General features: G+C 40.0%; 2 protein-coding genes across 11 annotated transcripts in view; one reads left to right on the top strand and one right to left on the bottom strand.

The window, feature by feature from the left end:
* P2RY14 (purinergic receptor P2Y14) overlaps window positions 1-5,429 on the bottom strand; it is a 52,469-nt gene extending 47,040 nt beyond the window's left edge. For 3 of the 6 annotated variants that reach the window (XR_013446944.1, XM_036072539.2, XM_078070316.1), the window contains exon 1: window positions 5,218-5,429. The gene's annotated coding sequence lies outside the window, so the exon portion shown is untranslated. The other 3 variants (XM_078070289.1, XM_078070299.1, XM_078070307.1) reach the window with 3 other exon arrangements.
* The window catches only part of MED12L (mediator complex subunit 12L), a 318,467-nt gene that overhangs the window by 165,260 nt on the left and 129,448 nt on the right, over window positions 1-23,759 (top strand). The window lies entirely within an intron of this gene.

The raw sequence follows: 23,759 nt of genomic DNA, 5'->3' as shown, positions 1-23,759 counted from the left end.
AAGGATATTAGGGAGCTGTTAAGGATAATAACTGCAGAATTCTTAGTGTTATGCAGGAATTTTGTGTTTGTGTTATATGATGGAACATGAAAAAAGAAAGATAGAAACATACATATGTGGCTCTACCTGTGTAAAATGAAATATTTACAGAACAAAATCTGAAAAGACATGTAAGAAAAGAAATTATCTAGGTCTGGGTTTTTTATTTTGTGTTTTTTTTTTTTTTTTTTCTTCACATGGCTTCTCAAGTATTTAAAAATTCTCATGCTACTTGAAATAAGCTAAGAAACTGGACATGACTGGCAGTCTGCTAATGTTATGGTTTATGAAGGAAAATTAGACCCATACTCAGAAAAAAAAAAAGTCTTGCCACAACCCCAAAAGATTAGGCAGTAAGTGTACATTAAGTATTTTAAGTTAAAATGAGGTATTTAAGGGGAGATCTCCTTTTCTGAAAATGATTCTGACTTTGTCCCCCTTTTTGTTGTTGTTAACAAACTACCTGTCTCAGTGGCATGGTGAAAGGGCCTGCTGTTATGTTCAGACTCTTCATAGATTCAGTGATAACAAGACAGCTAATCTTATATTTTAGGTTTTCTTTTCATCTCAGAACATACCCTTTCTCTTCCTTTTTTCACTTCTATAAAAATGGTGTGTGCAGAGATGTTTGGAGTAGGAAAGAGGCAGTGAGATCCTTGTGCAGAAACACGGGTAGGCAGTTTCAGGGCCAGGAAAAAGAGAATATTAAATGTTACGTCCGACTCGTAGGGTATTTAACGGAATTTTGTATTGTTTTTCATATCCTGTTTTTTTCATCAGTACACGTAGGGCTGTCAGCTTCTAGAAACAAGGTTAGGTCAGGGATTCAGATCAAGTTCATAAATGTTGTTTGGCTTCTGATGAGATTAGGTCCCTTTCACATCTCTATAAAGAAAATCAAAATATATCTATTACATTAAAGTATGCCCAAAGATTGTTGTCCTAACTGAATAAGTATCATTTCTTCAGAGAAAGAATTGAAGGTCTCAAGGCTTGTCCTTGTGCCTATTAGAATGTAAGCCTCAGGAGGTCAGGGAGTATTCTGCCTGCAGAGTTACCCCTAGCATCTAGTATCGTGGGGGGCACATGGTTAGGAATCAGTGTTTACTGAATGAATGACTGACTGAAATTTGTCTAGAGTGAGAAGATTTCATTTACCCTCTGTAGCAGGATGGAAACATTCCTTAGATGAAGCCCTCGGTGAACTTCTCTACCAACCATTGACCTTAGGGCTGAACTCACTGGGAAGATCCTGTAAGCAGTGGGTGAATCCTGCTCTCTGGCCAGGTATCTCTCCCACAATAAGAGAAACCTTGACATGTTGCAAGTCTTCTTGGTGTGAATTGTCACTGTAGTCCAGTGACATGATAAAAATAAGTATGTGTCATCCTGGAAAATTGAGAATCAGATTCTTTGTCCAAGTGACCACACCAAAGTACACAATCTCCTTTGGGTCAAGCCTGAGCAGCCAAATAGCTGATCTTTTTCTCTTTGAGATTTTGACTTTAACAACAGATGTTATGTAATTGAATAGAAGCCACCATTCCTCTATGATTATTTTCTCATCTGAGAGATGAAGGGTCAGAACATGGTGTCTGAGGCCTTTGATGTTTTCAGAAATAACAGATGGAAGACTTCAGAGTTGAAAAAAAAAAAGAGCGAGCAATTTAATTTAGGCTGTGTGAAGACAAAGGATTTCAAAGGAATCAAAAAGTGATCAGATCCAAAAGCATATGACCAACATTTTACTTTGCCTTTAAAAGAACAGTGGAGTGGGAAGCTTGGTGGTAAGCTTGGTTTTTCTGGGAATTAATATAGCTAAGTTATTACTATAAAAATAAGGCTAGTAAATTACCTAGTAGGCTTATACTTTTCAAGCGTGCTAGTTGGGAGAAGAAAACTCCTTGGAGAGGAGCCAGAATATTTAGTTAAAAGGATTTTAAAGATACGATGGAGGAGACTTGATCCCATACACTACTCAGGAAGCTTCGCGTTTTATATCGTGTTAGTGGGTAATTTTTTTGTAAAGGTAGGATACTTCTACTGAAATTGGTTTCCCTAGCTTTGTCCGCTTGACTTTTATGAGGCAATGCATTTTTCAGGGACACTGTGGGTTTAGTAGTAGAATGTAGCAGCAGATTTGAAGCTAATTTGAAATCCCAAGTAGTAAATAGAGCCCGACCAATGATTCCCCTTTGTAGTATTTAATCTGAAATGTAAGGATGACCATATAATTTATTGTCCAAACCAGGACCCTTCTGAAATAGGAAGTAGGGGTGGGGTAATATTTAAAATTATGCCCGACCCTGTCCCAGGATGTACGGTCATTTTACCCAGTGGAATTCAAAGTTGAATGTGCAGCACATCACCTAGATGGCTTGTTAAAACACAGATTGCCAACCTCCACTCCCAAAGTTTCATAATTCAGTAGTTCTGGGGTCAGAAATTTGCAGGTCTAACAAGTTCACTGGTGATGTTAATGCATCTTGTCTGGGGACTACACTTTATGAACCACTGCTCTACCTAAAAAGGCTTGGCACTCTTATGCCGATGATGTAATTTTCATTTGAAAGAAATTCTCCTTATTGTCCAATAGTCCTCTATTCGAGAGCCTTCTGCAAGTGAGGGTACCCATAAGGAGGATGGCAGAATAAGCTTGTGTTGGCTTCAGCCTCTTATCTCTGGACTGATGTGTTCTTGGTATTCCAGAGAGTGTTCATGCTGGGAAGTTGAGACAGCTCACTTGATACCAACCTAACTTTCAAGGCAGTGCTGAAACCAAATGAAATAAAGGTGACTTCTGGATTCTTATCATAGAGACAGAGGCTTAGGAAGCCTCAACACTCAAATTCACTCTAGAGGCAACAATATTCCTTTGTCCAGCAGTTGACTCCAGAAGCATCTTTGATCTAATGGGAAATACCTTGACCCTGTTTTTTCCTTCCCTCCCTCCCTCCTTCCCTTCTTCCCTCCTTCCCTTCCTCCCTCCCTTCCTTTTTAAATTTTTCTGGTCAAGAATAATGTCATGCGTAACTTTGTGGGGATAATATGGTGGTTTTGCTTGTTAAGCATTTATTCATTATTTTGCCCTATCATTAAATGGCTTAGACTGTAGACAGTGTTATTAGTAAGGCAAATATGAATGTGGGGTTCAGCTATAGATCGGTGCTTCTCAAAGTAGGGACCCCCAGATAAGCAGCATCAGTTGGGAATTTTACATCAGGGAATGGGACTCAGGGAGCTTGGTGGCCTGACCTCTTAGAGGGTAGTTACTTAGTACCTTGCTGCCTAGTGTACCCATTAGCTATTTTAAAGTGGCCCCCTTCTTCCTCCCCCCAATTCTCCTGACTTTGAGAAACTTTCTTTTTCTATTGCTGCCTCTTCCCCCCAAGTTGTATTCTGTTTAAAGATGTCAGGCATAATTGTAATTTATGTTTCAAGTACAACTTGCCCCCTAATATATGTGCCTGATACTGGATGGAACATTCTTATAGCCAGAGAATTATAAATACTATCCTACAAATATATGATTGAGGATGAAAGTAGTTGAAGAGGATTTTAGGACCTGCTGATGGGTGATTTGGTGGGGGAGGGTGGAAGGAGAGGGGGCAGGTGTGGCAATGGTAAGGTTGGATTGATTGAAACTCTGTGGCCTCAGGAGCTGCCATGAATAGAGTACAAGTGCCTTCCATCTGCTCAGAGGGCTCAGGCTCATGGTGAGATCAGCTGGGTGGCGTTGGTCAGGATAGTTACATCCTCTCTACCTGCTTCCTCAAGTGGAAAAGGGACAGTATAACATTTCAGCAAATAGTAATTCTTTCTCCGTACCCTGTCTACTTCCCCTTATTGGGTCTTCATGCTCTGAGTATCTTGGTGTCCCCTCATTTCTTCCTTACCCACACTATAATAATGGACATGATAACTTTGAGTTTTTGTGTCTATTACCAGTTGTGTATGTGTGTGCATACTATCATATGTATATTTATAATAGATTTTATTGAAGTATAAAATTTATATGCTCAAAAATCATAAAAATATATTATTTTAGTATTTATGGTGAGTACATTATGTATTTTTTTTAACTTATCAGTGATATATGTTTTCTTTAGTGCTAAAAACTTTGTTTCATGTCTGTTTTAACAAGATGAATATGTAAAGTACAATGTGTGTGGGGGGAATTTATTTTTTTACCAGTGTGATTTTTTTTTTTTTAAGAGGTGGGAGGGGCAATGGGAGAGGATGAGAGACAATCTTAAGCAGGCCCCATGGAGCCTGATGCGGGGCTCGATCTTACGATCCTGAGATCATGGCCAGAGCCAAAATCAAGAATTGGATGCTTAACCGGCTGTGCCACCCAGGTGCACCCGCCCCCCCACCCCCCAAGTGTGATTTTTTTGATTCATTTTCTCCATAGCATAAGGTGTACTTTCTTAAAAATATATTTCTGGACTAGATGAATTGCATGAGATTGGTTGAATATGCTCACAGTGTGGATCTGTGTTAATTCCCTTGTGTGTAATTTGAAATTCATAATGTTTAAAGTATTTGAAATAATTTAGCTATTAGTCATAGACCATAATAAGTAGCATATTAACTCAAATTTTTGCTATGCATAGGAGAGATGTTTTTGCAGCTTATAATTCTCTTTAAAGGCAAATAAATATCTTACTAGGTATTATGAGGGTTAAGTTATCCCAATAACAACAAAGATGAAAGCTTTTACCTATATATATATATACACATATAGGTAATAACTAAGCACATGTGCAACTGTAAACAAAAGCATTCACACTAACTTATAAATATTGCAGTAATTGATTTTATAGTCTTTAGAGGCAATTTCGATACACACAAACAAACTTACAATGTTTGTCCTGGATAAACACCTTTTTGGCATTTTCTTTGATATCTCTTCTTCACAGATATATTGGAACAGCCACAATAGGAAATCCTAAGTAGTCATCAATGATAAAATTTCAGATTTGGATCCCAAACTCAGTGTGAGCAAATATAATCCCATAGCAACCAATTATAGTTCTCAAACAAAAAGTGACTTACTGAGAATGGGGATCATCCAGTGTTGCCGGGCACTGTTGCTGCCCAGCTCACAGATCCTTTCTGTTCTCTTACACCATTCACACATGCTCACGTGCTCTCACGGCAAAGCTGTCTCCTTACCTGCCTGTCGGCCCACGTCTGCAAGTTAAACAGCATTCATTTCAGAACGTCTCCGTGTACGCTCCAGATTAAGACTGTTAGAGTTCCTGCTCGTCTTCAAGAACAGATGAAAATCAGGAACTTGACAGAAACCACAGAATAATCGGTCTCCTGTCACTGCTCAGTTGGTCTGTCAGAACTTACTCAACGCTGGGAAATGGAAAGAGAGAGATGTTTGGATCTCTGTGGGTGTCAGGCTGGCCTCTGTGCTAGCTACTTCTTTTCCTTCAGTGATCCAAAAAAAACTTGGCTTCTCCCCTACCCCCCCACCCCTTGAAATTTTCTACTACTTTTTTCAACATCACCACATCATTTGGCAAATGAACAGCCAGGCAACAATCTAAAGAGGTTTTCTTTGTAAACTTGTAAACTCCGCATCAACTTGTGAAGGTACAAGGTGGAGAATGGACAGGGGGCAAGTGAGGCAGGTAAGACGTGGTTCTGTCTGAAAGCCCCTTCCAGGAGGAAACAGTCAGCGGCCGCCCAGGGTAACGCACTGTTCACAAATAGGTGGGAATTGGGGCTGCCTGGAAATGCAGAATTAGCATTTGAGTAAATAAGCATTTTGACATCAGCGGCCACATCTGTTAGATAAGAGGTGCTGCTATTGTCCCTTTTTTTCCACATTAACTTTTCCATATTTGAGTATTACAAATAGATTGTGAGTAGTACTTCCGTTAAACTCATCATTTGTTCACTGTTTGCTTAGTTTATGCTGCTTATGTTACTGTTTTAAAAGCAAGAGGCAGGAGCCTCTTATTTAGTTGACGTTGTATTGTATAGTTTGTCATGTCCTGAAGAGTGTTCCAGTATCTCTTCTAGGGAGTAAGAGTGTGCAGTTAGATTTGGAAACATCAGAATTGGGCTACAAATGCCGTGTCAAAGTGTGTGACTCAGAACCAGATTAAGAAAGAAAGAAAACCACGCGCTCTACACATATACAACTGGTAATAGACACAAAAACCTAAAGTTATCATGTCCATTATAGTGTGGTAAGGAAGAAATGAGGGGACACCGAGATACTCAAAGCATGAAGACCTAATAAGGGCTCCTACATTTCAGGTGTGTTCACTCAGGTTGTCCCATTGCCAAATTATGGGCTCATGGTTTAACTCATGAAGTTCGGTTTGATTTAAAAACATATACATGAGCAGTTACAGTAATTGTTTGTACTTATTTATGTGCTTATGATAAACCAGGTGTTGTTGTAGATACTGTCTGTGTACCTACTATATGGTGGGCAGTGTTCCAGATCCTGGAGATGGAGCTGTGACCCTGTCAGACCCAAGTCTCTTCCCTCGTGAAGCACATTTTCTTATTATGTGCCTCACTCACAAACTTAATAGTCACTATTGATCCTTAATACTCCGAGCAGAGGCCCCAAGGGACCCATGGATGGTTTTAGGTTTCTGGCTTTGGTCTATGTGAGGGATCCATTTTTCTGTGCTCCCCAGGGCCCACGTGGTCCTTGCTGCTGCCCAGACCGATGGGACTAAGAACACCTGTGTGCATGCAGTCTCCAGGCTTGTTGGCTTTGGCTGCAGGGTGATGTGGTGGGGAAATACATGTAGGTAAGGACTAGCCTTCAGAGCCTGGTTGTTACCGGGCACACTACAGAGTCCTTCAGATGTAAACATGCTGATTAAATGGATGATTGGGCATTCACAGTCTCTCTTTTTTTTTAAAGATTTTATTTATTCATTTGAGACACAGAGATACAGAGAGAGAGAGAGAGAGAGCATAAGCAGGGAGAGAGGGTTAGGGAGAAGCAGGCTCCCCGCTGAGCCAGGGGCCCGATGTGGGGCTCGATCCCAGGGCCCTGGGATCATGACCTGAGCTGAAGGCAGACGCTTAATCATCTGAGCCACACAGGCGCCCCGGCATTCACAGTCTCTTAGCTGCAGCTCTCAAGACTTCCCTGATTTATGCTGGAGGCACTGTTTATTCTCATGGTCTCAGAAGCACCCATTAATTGTCCCCATACTCTCCTGTGCTTCTTGCATTCACCGTGGAGTGCTCTACATACCTGTTACTGAGTATGACTGGGAGGAAATTAAGTTAAATTGGAGCTGCTTGTTTTCCTCCTGGTACCAGGTCTTGCTAAGTCCAAGGCCAAAGAGATAGCCCTGTATGAGTGGTCATGTGATGGTTGGTAGTCTAGAGAAGTGAGGTAGATCCTATCTGAGACTCCCAAGGATTAAGGAATTGTAGAGAGCTCATGGCCCACCCAGGGGGTCTGCTGCCACTTGGCCAGAGCTTGTCAGGGTCCAGTGGATGAGCCAGTGTAATCAGAAACTTATTTGTTGATTGTGTGCACTGTTTTGAACACTTGATGTGCTTAAAGTCACTGAGTTCTCACTACTCCGTGAGCTACTCTCCCCCCTCCCCAACATTTTTTCTTAATAGATGAGGAAACTGAGGCACAGAGTTAAGTTAGGCCCAGACTTCTTAGAGCTGGGATTTGGAGGCTGGCAGAGTAGCTCTTGGAGTCTGTGCTCTTGACTGTACTTTCATGTCTCTCCTGATTTTGCATGCCCTTATCTAAATCAAAGACTTTTTCAGATTAATATAAGCCTAATGTCTGGTGGGCCCAAACAAAACCTGACTATGCACTGTATTTGGCTTGCAGGAAGCCAGTCTGGGGCATCTGTCCGTAATGATATTGGCAGGTGGCAGGGCAAAGATGGCAAGCTGGGGACTCAAGGAATACTCATTGCCAAGGATTGGATCAGAACCCAGATATACACACTCAACTAAGGAGCACTTTCTTTGTAGTAGATTGTTTTACAGCCAATTCACAAATGAACCATTTGTGGGATAACTATGCCTTTTCACAGATGAGAAAATACAGCCTCTGAAAACTTAAGTTGTCCAAGCTAAGGGGTGATGGGACTGGACTTTGGAGCACGCCTTTAGAGCCAGAGTTTAGGATTTCCTTCTGCAGTCCTGTAGGTGTTTCCTAGAACCAAATGAACACTGAGCACGGATTCGTTAATCTGTGAAGCATCTGAGAGTTGGGTACACTGGGACGTTATATGCTGGGAACACAGGAAAAGTGTATTTTCTCATCAGAACCTGCTGATGGTATGCACACAGAATTTTAGTGTGAGATGAGGAAGGTACAGAGAGTGATGGCGGGCAGATGAAGTGGTGCATGTGGTAAGGATGGCAGAGGCCAGGGCAAGTGGTAGAGGCGGAGGTGAAGGCTGTATTTGCTTTGGAACTGGCGGAAGATGAACATGTAAGTCTCCAAGAAGAACTTGGTGAATTATCTGTTCATCTTGTGTTCTTAAGACTGCATGCCTCAAGATAGATTATCTGCCTTCTTAGAGTTTTTGGCCATAGGACCTTACTGACAGGGTGGTTAGGCCAGGTCTTGTGATTCGTCTTTCCCTGCTTGAGAGACTTTGAAAGGAGACACCTGGAGCTGCCCCTAGGCCTCTGGATGGTCCTCTCTGCCCTCTGCTTCCCTAGGAACTCTGAGCAGTACTGACGCTTTTGAAATCCTTATTTATATATCTGACTGGCCATCAACATCACCTGGGGAGCTTCAAAAATGCAAATTCCAAGACCCTGCTTCAAAGGAACCTAATCTGAATCCTTGTGTTTTTGGCTCAGGAATCTTTTTTTTTTTTTTTTTTTTAATGGGGTTGGGGGAGGTGTGCTTAGAGGGAGAGGGAATCTCAGGCAGACCCCCTGCTCACTGGGGAGCCCAACACTATGTGGGGCTCCATCCAATGACCCTGAAATCATGATCTAAGCCGAAACCTTAACCGACTTAACCCAACACTATGTGGGGCTCCATCCAATGACCCTGAAATCATGATCTGAGCCAAAACGCTTAACCAATTGAGCCACCCAGGTGCCCCAGGAAATCTATATTTCCAGATGTGTTCAGGTAATTCTGAAACGTGGCCATGTGTGAGCATCCCTGCCTTCCTGTTTTGGAGCCTCTGATTTTATAACATTTGGAGGAACTTTCATCTTCTGGGCAGATGCCCTACCTCCCAGCCCTTTTTGTCTGTTTAGCTCACTCCAGCTGCCAGGGTGCCTCATCAGTTGCTGCTCTAGCTTTGGACACCCATGCAGACATGTGGCTTGAGAGCAGAAATTTAATGATCAGAGTACCAGTAGGGTGGTGGTAATTATGAGAGAATTCAGACACCTAGTGAGAGAGTAAGACTAGAGCAGCCAAAGATTAGGTGAAACCCAAGGAGGAAGGAAGAGGATTGAAAGGCACTTATGCAACAAAAACAATGATGTTTGACTTCTCCTGAGGCCTTTAGTTTTATATTTTAGATCAATTCTCTCGTCAGTTTTTTCCCCCACTGGATTCAAATGAACGATGTAAATCTGTTCTTATACTGTCTGCCATTACTCCCACTTCTTAGCAGAAAAGTCTTAGGAATGGAGTCTTCCCTTTTTTTGTGCCCCTCACTGTGTCACCCATGTTTTGAACACTGGCCTCAGCTGTCCTGGTGTGTGGAGCTTATGGGAAACACAGGCATATTTGTGGGTGACTCAGATGTATTTCAATGCAGAATTGCAAATTGGCCCTGTCACCATTTTGTATTTCTTTGAGGTATATGCTGGGCATTTTGTAGATATGCTTAAATATGAAGATTATATTAAATATGAAGATTTTTTTTTTAATGTGAAGATTATCTTGTACACATTTTTCTCTCTTGCAATTGGAAATAAATGTCTTATTAATGTTTGCAAAAACATTTTATCCTGACAAACTATTGATCAGATTTTCATGTATTTTTAAAATTAAATATTTTGTTATGTTTAGCAACACACATAAGCTTTACTCAACAGTAGATACCAGACTCAATATAAAATTAATAGTAAAATAATCATATTAATAATAGTAAATAATAAATAGGCAGAAGTCATGTTCCCTGCTTTCAGGACTTACTATCAAAAAAAGAAATGAGGGGGTGCCTGGGTGGCTCAGTCGGTTAATTGTCTGCCTTCGGCTCAGGTCATGATCCCAGGCTCCTGGGATCGAGCCCCGCATAGGAGCCTGCTTCTCCCTCTCCCTCTGCCTGCCGCTCTGCCTACTTGTGCTATCTGTCAAATAAATAAATTAAAAAAAAAAAAAAAAAAAAAGAAATGAGGGATGCCTGGGTGGCTCAGTCAGTTGAGCCTCCAACTTTTGGTTTTGGCTGAGGTCATGATCTCAGGATCATGGGATCGAGCCCCATGACAGGCTCTGAACTCAGCATGGAGTCTGCTTGAGATTCTCTCTCTTCCTCTGCCCCTTCCTTCACCATTCCTGTGTGTGTGTGTGTGTGTGTGTGTGTGTGTGTGTGTGTATGTGCACGTGCGCTGTCTCAAATTTGTAATAAGACAAGATAAAATAATGTTTTCTTCTGTGCTATTTTGTCTTATGCTGCATAATTCTATGTTCCTGCAACCCCTTCCCATTTACTTTTGTGGAACCCTAAGATTAAAGTACTGTAGGACTTCATCCTGACTAATCTTTTTCTCAGAGCCTTCCAGATACCCCAGAGATGACGGCACCTCCACCCATCTCACGTGCTCACAGGCACACATACATTTCCTTTCTTCAGCACTGCTTCCAGGCTGGACTCTGACTTGTCAGTGCTGAGACTGGTTATATATAAACATCCCTTGTGTATTTGTACTACAAATAGAGCGGGTTTAACACACGTAATCCCTAAATATGTCTGTTATTGTTTCCAGTCGGTTTCCATCCAGCCTGTTGTAAACTGCCCTTAAAAGCTGACTTTCTTACTTCTTGGTTCTATAATTGTCCTACTTTGTTCCTTACCCCTAAATTTTTTAAGTAGTACAAAAACGACATTATTGCTATAGTTTTATCTCAGATTTTCCTCATTTGCGTCATTGGGTGGAAAGACACACTAATGTACTTTGCTTTTTCTTGACTTGCTGTCTTGGGGACTTATTCCTGGTAGCCTGGTATAGAAATTCTTTATTCTTTTTTCACAGTTCTGTAGTATTCCATAACTTATTTAATCAGTCCCTATTGATGGGCCTTTAGATAGTTAGGAACATTTCAGTGAATTTATTTTAACCATAGCAGCCATTTACTGGGTTTACATCATTAAAAAAAAAAGTTAAAAGTTTTTGCTGGCAAGTGATTTATGATTGTGTGTGGGTTTGCGGGGGGTGTGACTACATGCAGGATTCTACTGGACATTGAGGAATATATTGAGATAAGAATGACAGAGGATTTTTAGTACAAGGCCCAATATGAACATTATATGAATTTACAGAGATATTTAAAGGAGGTGAGTTTGGAAGTGGCTCTCTAAAAGAGTCTGTGAAGGAGATGGTCTTTGGTTCTTACTAAATGGCTCTTTTATTTACAGAATGGGGTGAAATTCAATCTGGGATTAAAAAAACCGTGCGAATGGTTGGAAAGTCAGCCAAGGTGGTGTGGGGCATAATGTGGAGGATCCTAACTGTTCTGCTGAGGAGTTCCTAATTGAGGATGCCCTGAATTTTTTTGTGCTTTGTAGTAAAATAATTGATGATGTTTTTTAAAAAGTATAATCTGTCAGGAAACCTGAGTACAGGAGTGCCTGGGTGGCTTAGATGGTTAAGCGTCTGCCTTTGGCTCAGGTCATGATCCCAGGGTTCTGGGATTGAGCCTCGCATCGGGCTCCCTGCTCAGTGGGAAGCCTGCTTCTCCGTCTCCCACTCCCCCTGCTTGTGTTCCCTCTCTCGCTGCATCTCTCTCTGTCAAATAAATAAATAAAATCTTAAAAAAAAAAAAAAAAGGAAACCTGAGTACAGGCATACCTTTTTGTGTTTCTCTATGTGAAGTATTAAATCCTGCCAAGACCCGTGCATTGATTGAGAGTAGTGGAGTGATAGGAATTATGCTATTAAAACATACTTAGCTTTATTTTAAAACAATGCTTTTATTTTTTTAACCCCTCAAAATGAGTGTGACAGGCACAGGAATTCATTGGTATTTGTGTATTTATCTTTGAGAATTACAGTGGAGAAACAAATTTTTGGTACAATATGTCCACCTTCTGGTAAGATGACAGAAGTGAGTTTATAACGTGCATTGATATACACAATATTTACATATTTTGTAGACACTGTACAAAACCTCACTTTGGGGTAGGCACTAATGTTGAGTCATGTGTTGAATACCTTATCCCAATTAGTTGAAGTCCTCAAACAGATTTTCTGTGTTGCTAGTATTAGATTGTGTTTAATCTTAAGAATCAAGAGGAATGAATTTCAGTTGATGTTATTAGCAAAGAATTGAGAACTTTAACTGTTAACAAAAACTTTAGTGCATATATTTCCTCTTCTCTGTATAGTTTCTAGGAAAGATAATGGGGAAGTAGAAGAGGGCATTTTCTTTTCGATCTCTGCATCTCTGCAGAGCACCATTTCTCATAATCATCATACTACTCCCAAAGACTTGCCTCAACTGTCACTGTCTCTGGAAGTGTTCCTGATACCTTGGTGGGTATTAGTATTCATCCCAGGTGGTCTGTGTTTTTATAACCTGTCAGGCTAGAATGAGTACTGGCTGTCGTTGGTTTGTTTTGGTATCCCCAGTGCCCCCTACTGTAATTGGCACTCAGAAGTGTATGTTGAGTGAATTTATGTTACTAAAATGTGGGGAGGCAGAGAATATCCCCTACAGGATGCTCTGATCCTGTAGGTAAAAATAAGTGAGATGATATAATCTATAAACAAGGACTGTGAATATTTATAAATAATAGTCTCCCAGAGGCATTGTGTAATTGCTTGTATCTGCACATTTTGAGCTCCTTTTCTGTAGGTTACTGAAGCCCTGATCTGCTTATTGATTCATCCTAGGTCAGGTAATTTAGAGGATTTATAAGACTGTGTATTTTATTTAGTGTTCTACCTGCTCAGCTCTTTAGGAAATTGTTAGAACAAGTTAAGAAAATGAGCCTTGAGACATCACTGAAAGTGGAATCATTGTGCAGGAATGAGGCTTAAGAATTTCGAGAATTACTTCATTTCTATTAGATAAACTTTCCCAGAGTTCTGGTAAACAGATGCCACTTGTTCATGCTGTGGTGGGTGTGGGAGGTGCTCGTCCTAGCCAGTTTAGGGGAAGGTTTTGTGGGCAGTCTTCAGAGAATTTGACTGAGGTTAACTGAAGTCAGAGGAAGTATTGTGGGTGATCACATGTAGTTTCTTTTTTTCCATTTTTCACCCAGAGCAGGCCACACCTGAAATTATGTGGCATCAGTCTTCTCTGTCCAGCATGCTGATGTTAGCGAAGCACACTTGCTTCTACTTGGGAATTGTGTGAGGGTTGTGTGGTTATCCCTAGTGATTTAATTTCCTTGGCAGCCAGACTGAGAGATTCTTTGTGGTTTTAGGCAATTAATGCTGTAGAGAGCTGCTTATTTCCTTAGTTAATAATTTGAGCACAGCAGTGATTCTTTAGGCTGTTTTGTATGAACTAGGTGGCATAATCAGAAGAAAGAATCAGTGAGGGCAAATTTCTGTTTCGTTCTTGCTGCTGCTTTATCATCCTCAAGGATCATGAGGCCGGTTGAATGAGGACATGTGGTTATGGTGGTGTGACTTAATCATGACCGGAAGGCTAACTCGGAACCTATTTTCGGTTTGAACAGGGTGGGGCTTCAACCTTTCTGCAGGAGCATCACAGACTTCCTGCAGGTGGAGTTTAGCTAGTCCTGCTGTGGAAGTTAGCCCACATCTGGGACCTCTTGTGGCTCTGCTTCCTGCCCAGCCTGTTTGTTTATTGTCTTCATGGAAGCCTGTGCCTCAGAAGGGTGAAGGCAGCGTCCGTCTCAAAAATCTGTTGAAATCCTACCAATCATAAATTTTGCTCTTAGTAGCTGATAGTGCTAGGAAGGCTCCATGGTGGTTTTGCTGTGGAGGATAGAAAGAATTTAGACTAGAATTAGATAATGTGTTCCTTCAGGAAGCAAAATGGGCTGGGTTCTTTCTTGTGGTATTACACAAAACTGTTAGCAAAGAATACTAACCTAGAAACCACCACCCACACTCCCAGGAAGCATCCATTAGAGGTTTTTTGTTGAATAGTTGCAAATTCAGCATCCAGGGGTTCAATTTGTGTTAAGGAAACTGGGTGGAAGAAGCTTCCCAGTGGGGCTTCTTGTGGATGAGATGGCTGGATTCCTTGAGTTCTTTCTCTTTGTCCTAAGCTGCTTGTTCAACTGGTAGCACAATCCTAATATAGACACGAGTTTTCCTATGTGTCATGAGTGTAGGGGCCATATATCCTGATTTGCCCACACTGTTGTGCCACATCAGTAAGTGACACTTTCACTCTCAAAAGTTTCCAGGTTTTGACATTAAGATGAGTTATATGCTCATCTTAATTATAAGAGAATGAAATGATCAAATATGCGTAGTTGATGGCTTCCCTTAATGTTCTCTTAATAGTGTTATCTTTCATGTTTATTAGAGAAATTATTGAGGCTTTGGTTGAGAGAACTTCTCAACTTAAAGCCCAGCCTTATTTGCAGTGTTGATGTAGTTTATTTCTGTTAATTGCATTTAGTAACATACTACTGAAAGCCTTGCTAATTATTATCAGTAATAGCTTGATGTATTTCATTTCAGTATCAAGCCACCGTTAAATCCTGAGCTTCTCGAGTCACACTGGCAGAGTCCAGACTCCAGAAACAGCCTTGGTGAACTCTGTCACCTTGGGAACATTACTGACCCTCTTCATTTCTAACATGGGGGTAAAGCTAGTGCTTCGTCAGGGATTTGACTAGGGGATGAAATGGGTGGATTCAGGTCAGCTACTAAGAACAGTGCCTGGTGCATTGGGAGTACCCAAGAAATGTTTGCTGTTTTTATTTCATTAGAAAATAACTATTCAGTGGTAAAAGTACTAGAAAATGGTATGTGAGAGGCTGGGAAGGAGCAGAAAACTCAAGGCCTCCAGCAGTGGGGCCATTAGTTTAAAGTCCTGCAGTTCGTTTATTTTCTTCCCTCAGCATGGCATACAGTTGGGATCCAGGTCTGCCCTATTCCCAAGTCCTTTCTTGTCTCTGAGACCACACAGCCTCCCTCGGGGTCTGAGCTAAGCCGAGTGCAGGGCCTGGTGGGACAGAGGCCTGACTGTCCATGTCTGAGGGTGGATGGGCAGAATTGGGTGTAGGGTTGTTCGTGGGAGTAAGGGAAGGAGAGGTGCATAAGATGACTCACTCACATTTACAGTTCAGGTGCGGGTGGATGGTGGTGCTTTTAACCAAGTTCAAGGGGTAAGGAGCCTTCCTGAGGTGGGGAGAGAAAGTGATGCAGTCCAGGTAGCAGCATGGACTCTCTGGCTTCCTAAACAGCTACCATCCCTTCACTTCCCAGCCATATTCCTTTAGGTGGTGTGCCTCAGTTTCCTCACCTGTAAAACGGAGATAATATCTACTTCTTGGTGTGGGGACTACACGTTTTATTTATTTATTTTTTAAAGATTTTATTTATTTATTTGACAGAGAGAGACAGTGAGAGAGGGAACACAAGCAGGCAGAGTGGGAGAGGGAGAAGCAGGTTCCCCGCTGAGCAGAGAGCCCGATGCGGGGCTCGATCCCAGGACCCTGGGATCATGACCTGAGCCGAAGGCAGACGCTTAACGACTGAGCCACCCAGGCGCCCCGGGACTACACATTTTAGATAAAGTGCTTGGGACAGTGACTGGGTAAGCACTCTATAAGCTTTGATCATCATTATTACATATCTTTTATCTTTTTTTTTTTTTTTAATGAGAGGGGGAGGCGGGAATGGCAGAAAGAGAGGGAGAGAGAGAGAATTTATAAGCAGGCTCCACACCCAGTGTGGATCCCCAGTGCGGGGCTTGATCTCACAACCCTGAGATCATGACCTGAGCTGAAATCAAGAGTCAGATATGTAACTAAATGAGCCACCCAGGTGCCCCCTATCCTGATCTATTTTTAACCTGTTATTTTTGGGCTATCAATGGTACATATAGCTGTCTTTCAGATAGTATTTGCAGAGAACACCTTCAACTTCAAAGCAGGCCTCTAATGAAGCTTGCATGCAGACTTCATAGGAATCACTCTTTTTACTGTTTTTTTATTATGAAGAGATGAGAATAAAAAAGATTGCCTTTTAATTTATGATTAATACTGTATCCTTTCCAAATTTATGTAGGCCTTATTGGTATCTAGAGGCCTGGGTTTTTATATTGACTGAACCCTTAGACATATTCTTCTTTCTGTGCACTGATGTTTCAGGAAGCTGGATCAGGGTTCTCAGGGTAGGCAGTACAACATAGAGGGCCACTTTGTCAAATTTGGAGTTGTTTTTATCTCAGTATTTGGTGGAAGGGCCATAGATGCTTGATATCTTACCAAGTATGAGACAGTCTTTTGCACAGTGAAGGTTTGCTCCATGCTTCTTGTGGGAATAGCCCATTAAACTTTCCCATGAGTGAAAGACCTGTTTATAAAAGATCTGAGCCCAGAATTTGTCTGTTTTCCATATAAACATCTTTGGCTGCTTTAATATATACCTCTCACTTACCCAGGAATATAAATGCTGCCTCAATACTCTATTTTTTTTGGAATCTGCTCAAGAATTATATATCATTTTAGAAAGCCACATCACCAGTGGTAATAATGTAGGTGGCATTTGGGTCACAAGTAACATTTATAGCTGTTGAATTCACATAATTATATATACAGATGCAAGCAAGCATCTGTGTTGAATGAACTAATGATATTTGGTATTAAATTACATATCATTTTATTATGATTTTTTTTCTATTTTTCCTTAGGGTTATGATTATAGTCACACATTCATATACACCCGAGCAGGCAGTCGGTTTTACAGTTCTGACATACACTTATTTGAATTATCATGATGTAGTTAAGTAATACCAGTTTCCCAGTAACAGTGTTCAAATTGCAGTTACAACAGTATATTAACTGTGAGTACTTGCATAAAGTACAAACTTGGCTGCTAGCTCTGCAATCTGCAGTTTCTCCTATAAATAGTACACGTGCATCACAATCAGTGGCCAATCATGTCGCTTCTTTCAAAGTCTGTGAGTGATTGGTAACTGCATCTCTCTTCCTCAGTTCATGCACAGGCAGCAAAGTGTGTTGTTGTGTTGCCTCCTTGTTTGCTTGAGATAAACCTCATGACATTCTATAGAAATGAATAATCAGCAGTGAGAGATGACCAACACAGATGAAAGAGCAGCAAAGAAATGAAAAGTGATAATGCAGGACGTGAAATTCAAATCAAATGTAAATGAGTTCTAGAAGATATAGCTGACTGGGAATTTTGAGCCTCTCGGATGCAGCTAGAGGAACTTAGTGCAGGTGATCTTATTGACATCAGTGAAAAAGTGGTTGTGATGTAAAGGATGAGATGTCCCAGAGCAAGTGAGGCTGGCAAGAAAGGTCACAGAAAGGAACTAACTCTCTGAAATACAGCTTTCCCCCACTATCTGAAAGTCAGAGTGTTCCTTTCAGAAGTCGAAATGATGTAAAGTGAAGAAGCAGTTACTGTTAATTTATGTGGAAAAATTTCTGAGCATTACCAGACTCAAAAAATAACATCTCTTGAGGCTTTTCTTATACTTCAGGATACATTCTGCTAAGGAATGCACAAAATCAATTGAGATAAAGCACAGGTGCTCACAGACATGGTTCAGAACCAGCATGGCTTGATGCTGAGATGCTGACTGTAATTTCTGGGGAAGGAGCTTGGTGGGACCATGCTCACTGCTCAGGGTTTGCTGCCTCTGTAACGGCTTGATGCAAAAGGAACTCTGACTGCTCTTTTTGCTTTTCACCTTTTTTTGTAAAAGCGAAAATCCTCTTTGGATTTCCCTTGGTAAGCAAGAATAAGTACTAATGGAGGTCTTTCATAAAAGTGAAGTGCTGTAATGGAAACTTTCAAAAAAGCAGGGTTACCTATAATTCATACTTTTAAAAGCTCAAGGGATAAACTGTTGGAAGCCATTCACACCTAGAAAGGAAGGTAACAAGGCATAGACAAAGATGTTTACTCCGTATTGTAAATTACATAGTGAGAGGGCAAGCACTACTCTTAAAAGTTTTTTTTTTTACCAAGCAATAAAACACTTTAATTCTCAATATTTCCAGTGTTTTAAATTTACTAGTATTATCATTTCCCTATATATTTATAACCAACAATAAGAACATTTTTAATGTTTTGACACATTTTTTTAAAGGTTGTAAAACAATTCTGATTTTTTTCTATTGATTGTTAAAATTGCTTTGCAGAGTTTCAGTTTTGCACAGTTATTTTTATGGCCCCACACTACCATGCAGTGTGAGGTCTGTGTGTGTGTGTGTTTACAGCTGTGTACATAGATCATATCACCTATGGCTTCTATGTCCATGTACTAAAAATACATTGAATCATATTCACAGAAACAATATATTAGGTTTGATGAGGTTTAGAAGCTCTGTTCTAGATATTTCAAATTTATATAATGTAAATGTTCAGCCTGATATACCTTTCCTTATATTTATTCATTCTTCCATTGTGTTTAATGGTGGTATTTCTCTGGCTGCATAAAACAACATGTAAAAATTTAAAGACACATATGATATGGTTTAGGCTTTTTGAAAAACACTTAGAGGTATTTATTGTTGGTAATTGACAGGTGCTTTCAATGTTATTGAATATCTTTTGGTTTAGGCTAGTAGTAACAATCTTAAGCACTGAATGTGGTTTTGGAAAACCATCACAGGTTAAGGGCCTCAGTCAAATTCATTATACTAAGTCTATTAGCTCTAGTTACACGTGCTATGTGTTTGTCTGCATATGTGTATAAGTAAACAAGTCCAGAGTGTTGTTGGAAAGTCTTGTTTATAACATCTAAACCAAGACATAGAACTGGAAGTTCTGGGAAATCTGGTGACTATTTTGGACCCTTACTCTTAAGTTAGGCTGATTTGATCAGACATGGGGCTCATTTCTGAGAGATGCTGTGGAGACTGGCCAGACTGCAACCACTGGGTGTTCTCCATTATTCAAAGAGAAATTGGCCGCTTTACTTATATTAAGAATGTTTGCCTATGAAACTGTTTGAAATAAAGGAATTTCTAATTTAAGTCCATATCTTGAGTTTTCAAATGAGAAGAAAAAAAGAGTTTGTGCTCTTACCAGCTGCGTTATACCACTGTTGTCATTTCATATGATTTTTTATCTCATCATCATGCTTTATAAGAGAAACTTAACATTCAGAACATAAGTTGCCATTTGAATACCCAGAGTTTCTTAATAAATTAAAAATTTTAACACTGACTTGTTTCTTTTCCTCTTCAACTCTAATATGATTTTTTGTACTTTTGAAACTACAGATAAATTATGTTTAATTAAAAATTTTGCTGCATGTCAGGGGCGCCTGGGTGGCTCAGCTGTTAAGCGTCTGCCTTCAGCTCGGGTCATGATCCCAGGGTCCTGGGATCGAGCCCCACATTGGGCTCCCTGCTCGGCGGGGAGCCTGCTTCTCCCCCTGCCCCTCCCCCTGCTCGTGCTTTCTCTCTCAAATAAATAAATAAAATCTTTAAAAAAAAAATTTTTGCTGCATGTCAATTAGGAAAGAATAATCAATATTTGTAATGTTTTCCCCATGAAATCCTGTGTGTTTTAGCCTGTTCAGCTTTTTTTTTTTTTTAAGATTTTATTTATTTATTTGACAGAGACACAGCGAGAGAGGGAACAAGGGGAGTGGGAGAGGGAGAAGCAGGGGGAGTGGGAGAGGGAGAAGCAGGCTTCCCGCTGAGCAGGGAGCCCGATGCGGGGCTCGATCCCAGGACCCTGGGATCATGACCTGAGCCGAAGGCAGATGCTTAACAACTGAGCCACCCAGGCGCCCCTAGCCTGTTTAGCTTTTGTCCTTTTTACAACTGTAAGATAACTTCCTGAAGGTCTTAATTACTCTTTTCAAACATTTCCATTGTACATTTTTCTAGGCAGCTCCAGGACTTTGTGTGTGTGTGTGTATACATAGCACTGAAGATGACTGAAGGAAGACTGTAGGGAAGGGCTAAGCCAGGTACATGCTCTATGTAGGACACAGGTTTTCTTCAGCTGTTTCATGAACTTTACCACTAGATGGTGATAGAGGGCTAGGGGGTATGTTAAATAATTCTGCATCTACCAGATGCTTGTAGTATGCTGAAATTTGAAAATGTTTGATCCTAACAAATATTTGCTTTTAGAATTCACTTCGGGATATTGAAATATTATTTTACTTTTCATCATGATAAAGTGTACTCTTTAATCCCCATTCCTTATTTCCTCCACAATCGCCCCCCACCCTCCCTTCCCTCTGGTAGCCCTCTGTTTGTTCTCTAGAGTTAAGTCTGTTTTTTGGTTTAGCTCTCTCTCTCTCTCTATTTTCTCTTTGCTCATTTGTTTTGTTTCTTAAATTCCACGTATGAGTGAGATCATATGGTATCTGTCTTTCTCTGACTTATTTCTCTTAGTATTATACTCTAGCTCCATCCATCTTTTTCCAAATGGCAAGATTTCAGTCTTTTTAATGGCTGATTAATATTTCATCATGTATATGTACCACATCTTCTTTATCCATCTATTGATGGACACTTGGGCTGCTCCCATAATTTGGCTATGGTAAACAATGCCAATAAACATAAGGGTGCATGTATCCCTTTGAATTAGTCTTTTGTATTCTTTGGGTAAATACTCAGTAGTACAATTCTGGATCATAGGGTAGTTCTATTTTTAATTTTTTAAGTAAACTCTGTACTCTTTTTCACAGTGGCTGCACCAGTTTGTATTCCCACCAACAGTGCAAGAGGGTTCCTTTTTCTCCACATCCTCACCAACACTTGTTGTTTCTTGTGTTTTTGATTTTTGCCATTCTGACATGTGTAAGGTGATCTCATTGTAGTTTTGATTTGCATTTCCCTGATGATGAGTGATGTTGAGCATCTTTTCAATTGAAAGACTATTTTAAATACCCTGTTCCACACAATTTTTTTTTTTTAACATGGTATGTCCCTAGTAAGGATTTATTAATTTCTTAGCTGTTGTATTAATGGTGTTTAGTCTGGGGGAAAAGCAGGTCTTATAAAATTTAAGTGATCCCCAAACTTTATTTTGTCTTTTTCTTATTTTCTTTCCATAATATATCACATTTCTTTATTTTTTCCTAGTAGATCAGATTTCCTCATGGTGATCATAAATTTCTTTCTGTTTAGGCTGTGTTCTTTTTGGCACATATGTGTGTGCACATGAACAAACACAATTTTGCCTTAGCTATTTAATATAAATTTATGGATTTTCATAGTGACTATTCCCTTGATGCTTTCATTGAGAAACAAAATACTGGTATACTGTATGGAAATGAGAATAGAGTGGTGTAAATGGTATAATGAATATAACAGAGTAGTAAAGCACACACCAGAAGATTTTCTACAAGATCAGTTTCTTTGAATTTAAGTTTTAGGAAAAATAGAAATATTTCTTTTCAAAAATTCTTTGAGGGCGCCTGGGTGGCTCAGTTGGTTAAGCGACTGCCTTCGGCTCAGGTCATGATCCTGGAGTCCCTGGATCGAGTCCCACATTGGGCTCCCTGCTCGGCAGGGAGTCTGCTTCTCCCTCTGACCCTCCCCCCCTCTCATGTGCTCTCTCTCATTCTCTCTCTCTCAAATAAATAAATAAAATGAAAAAAAAAATTCTTTGAATATGTTTATCTGCATAAAAGGAAGAATAACTATGTTATTTATTGCTGTATGAGAGGATCCTGAAATACTGAATATAATCCAGAAAGTTTATATAAGAAATTTTAGATTTCAACTTATTTTCAGATTATCAATAAATTTTAAAAAATTTATTAGCAAGAGAGAGAGAGCGAGAGAGGAGAGGGAACATGCGATTGTGGGGAAGGGCAGAGGGAGAGAGAGAATCTCAAGAAGACTCCCCGTTGAGAGTGGAGCCCAGCATGGGGCTCAGTCTCACCACCCATGAGATCATGACCTGAACTGAAATCTCGAGTTCAGACACTCAACCAACTGAGCCATTTTGTGCCCCCAGATTATCAATTAATTTTTAAAAATAGCCAAAAGAGAATTCTTGTTTTTCTTCAATATTAATATCATATTTTGTATTAACTTCTGATACTAGCACAATATTTAGTATTATTCCTATAGATATTTATCTTACTAATGTAGGTGATTCATTCTTGGTTGTCCTGCAGAAGTATTTTTTGTGACTACAATGTGGGGATTGGTGTAAAATATAAACATTATGATTTTGATGTTTTTTTTGTAACATGACTTTTTAAGAAATTGGGATAATGCTCTCTTCCAATTTATTTCCCTAATCCAGTGTGTTAAGATGTTCCATTGATTTACTAATACCATTTTAGAGAATAAAACCACCATCACATTAAATGTGCCCACTAGCTAACTATACATCAGTCTAATTTTAGAAACATTAAAATGGGATTGAAAATACTTTAAAGTCCTCTTAGAATTGAGGCCTGAATTTAGAGGATTAAATGAGGTCTAAGGTGGAGAAGTGTTTGTTAATTCAGGAGTGCTAAGTGGAGCCATTTGATGTTATTAAAGATGGTACGTTCTTAGTTTTTTGGAGGGTTCTATGGTGACTATGCATTTAACAGCATATACCTACACAGTGAAGTGGGTAGTATCATTTTGAGATTTTTGACTGGGAGCTGTGACATAGTAGAGAGAAATAGGGAATGGAGAGGATAAGACATATTATTCCGAGAATATTTTCCCAGCCACACTGTTGGTTCTTCTTTTTATATAGTGTAGCTGTAACTCATCTTGGGCATTATGGGGAGAATTGAGGAAGGAATTAACCTTTCAAAATGCCTTTTCACATTAGCTCATCTAAAACATAGTTAATCTTAATCTAGCTAGTGGTACACAATGGGGGTTTGGCAATGCAAGTGACCAAATGAGGTGTGTATTAATTCATGTACTAGAGTGCCCCTGGAATTTATGGAATTGGAATCTTAATGGAGAGATGGAAATTTCGGTAGAGGTCCTCAGATCATTCTTTTAAGCACTTTGCTACCAGTCCTTCTGCCAAACCTGACTCACCTACTAGGAATTTAGGAGTGCCCAAATTCTGTTCGTGCACTATATGATGGTAGTCATTGTCGGGCTACGTTATTCTCATGCCCTTATTTCTGTTCAGTTTAGCTTTTAGAATTATGCAGATAGTTTACAAGAGTTTAATAAAGTATTGCACTGTGTTATGCATGTGTGTGCTTTGTCTCTAGTAACCACACTGTCCTCTTTTTGTTGGCCGATTGGCAAACATGCCTTCGGTTCTCCTGCTTTAATGCTTGCCCAGCTCCTCATACAGTGTGAGGAACAAATCAGGCACCTAGTACTCAAGCAGCGGATGCATTTGAAAAGAATGAAAGCTCAAGGGTTTATCTTGAAGAAGAAAATCTTCTAAGATTTAAAACATTACCCTTGTGCTTTTTTGACTTAATCTTT

This window comes from Halichoerus grypus, chromosome 1 (genome assembly GCF_964656455.1).
Source record: "Halichoerus grypus chromosome 1, mHalGry1.hap1.1, whole genome shotgun sequence".
Taxonomy (NCBI): Eukaryota; Metazoa; Chordata; class Mammalia; order Carnivora; family Phocidae; genus Halichoerus; species Halichoerus grypus.
This window is presented reverse-complemented; position numbering and strand designations above follow the sequence as displayed.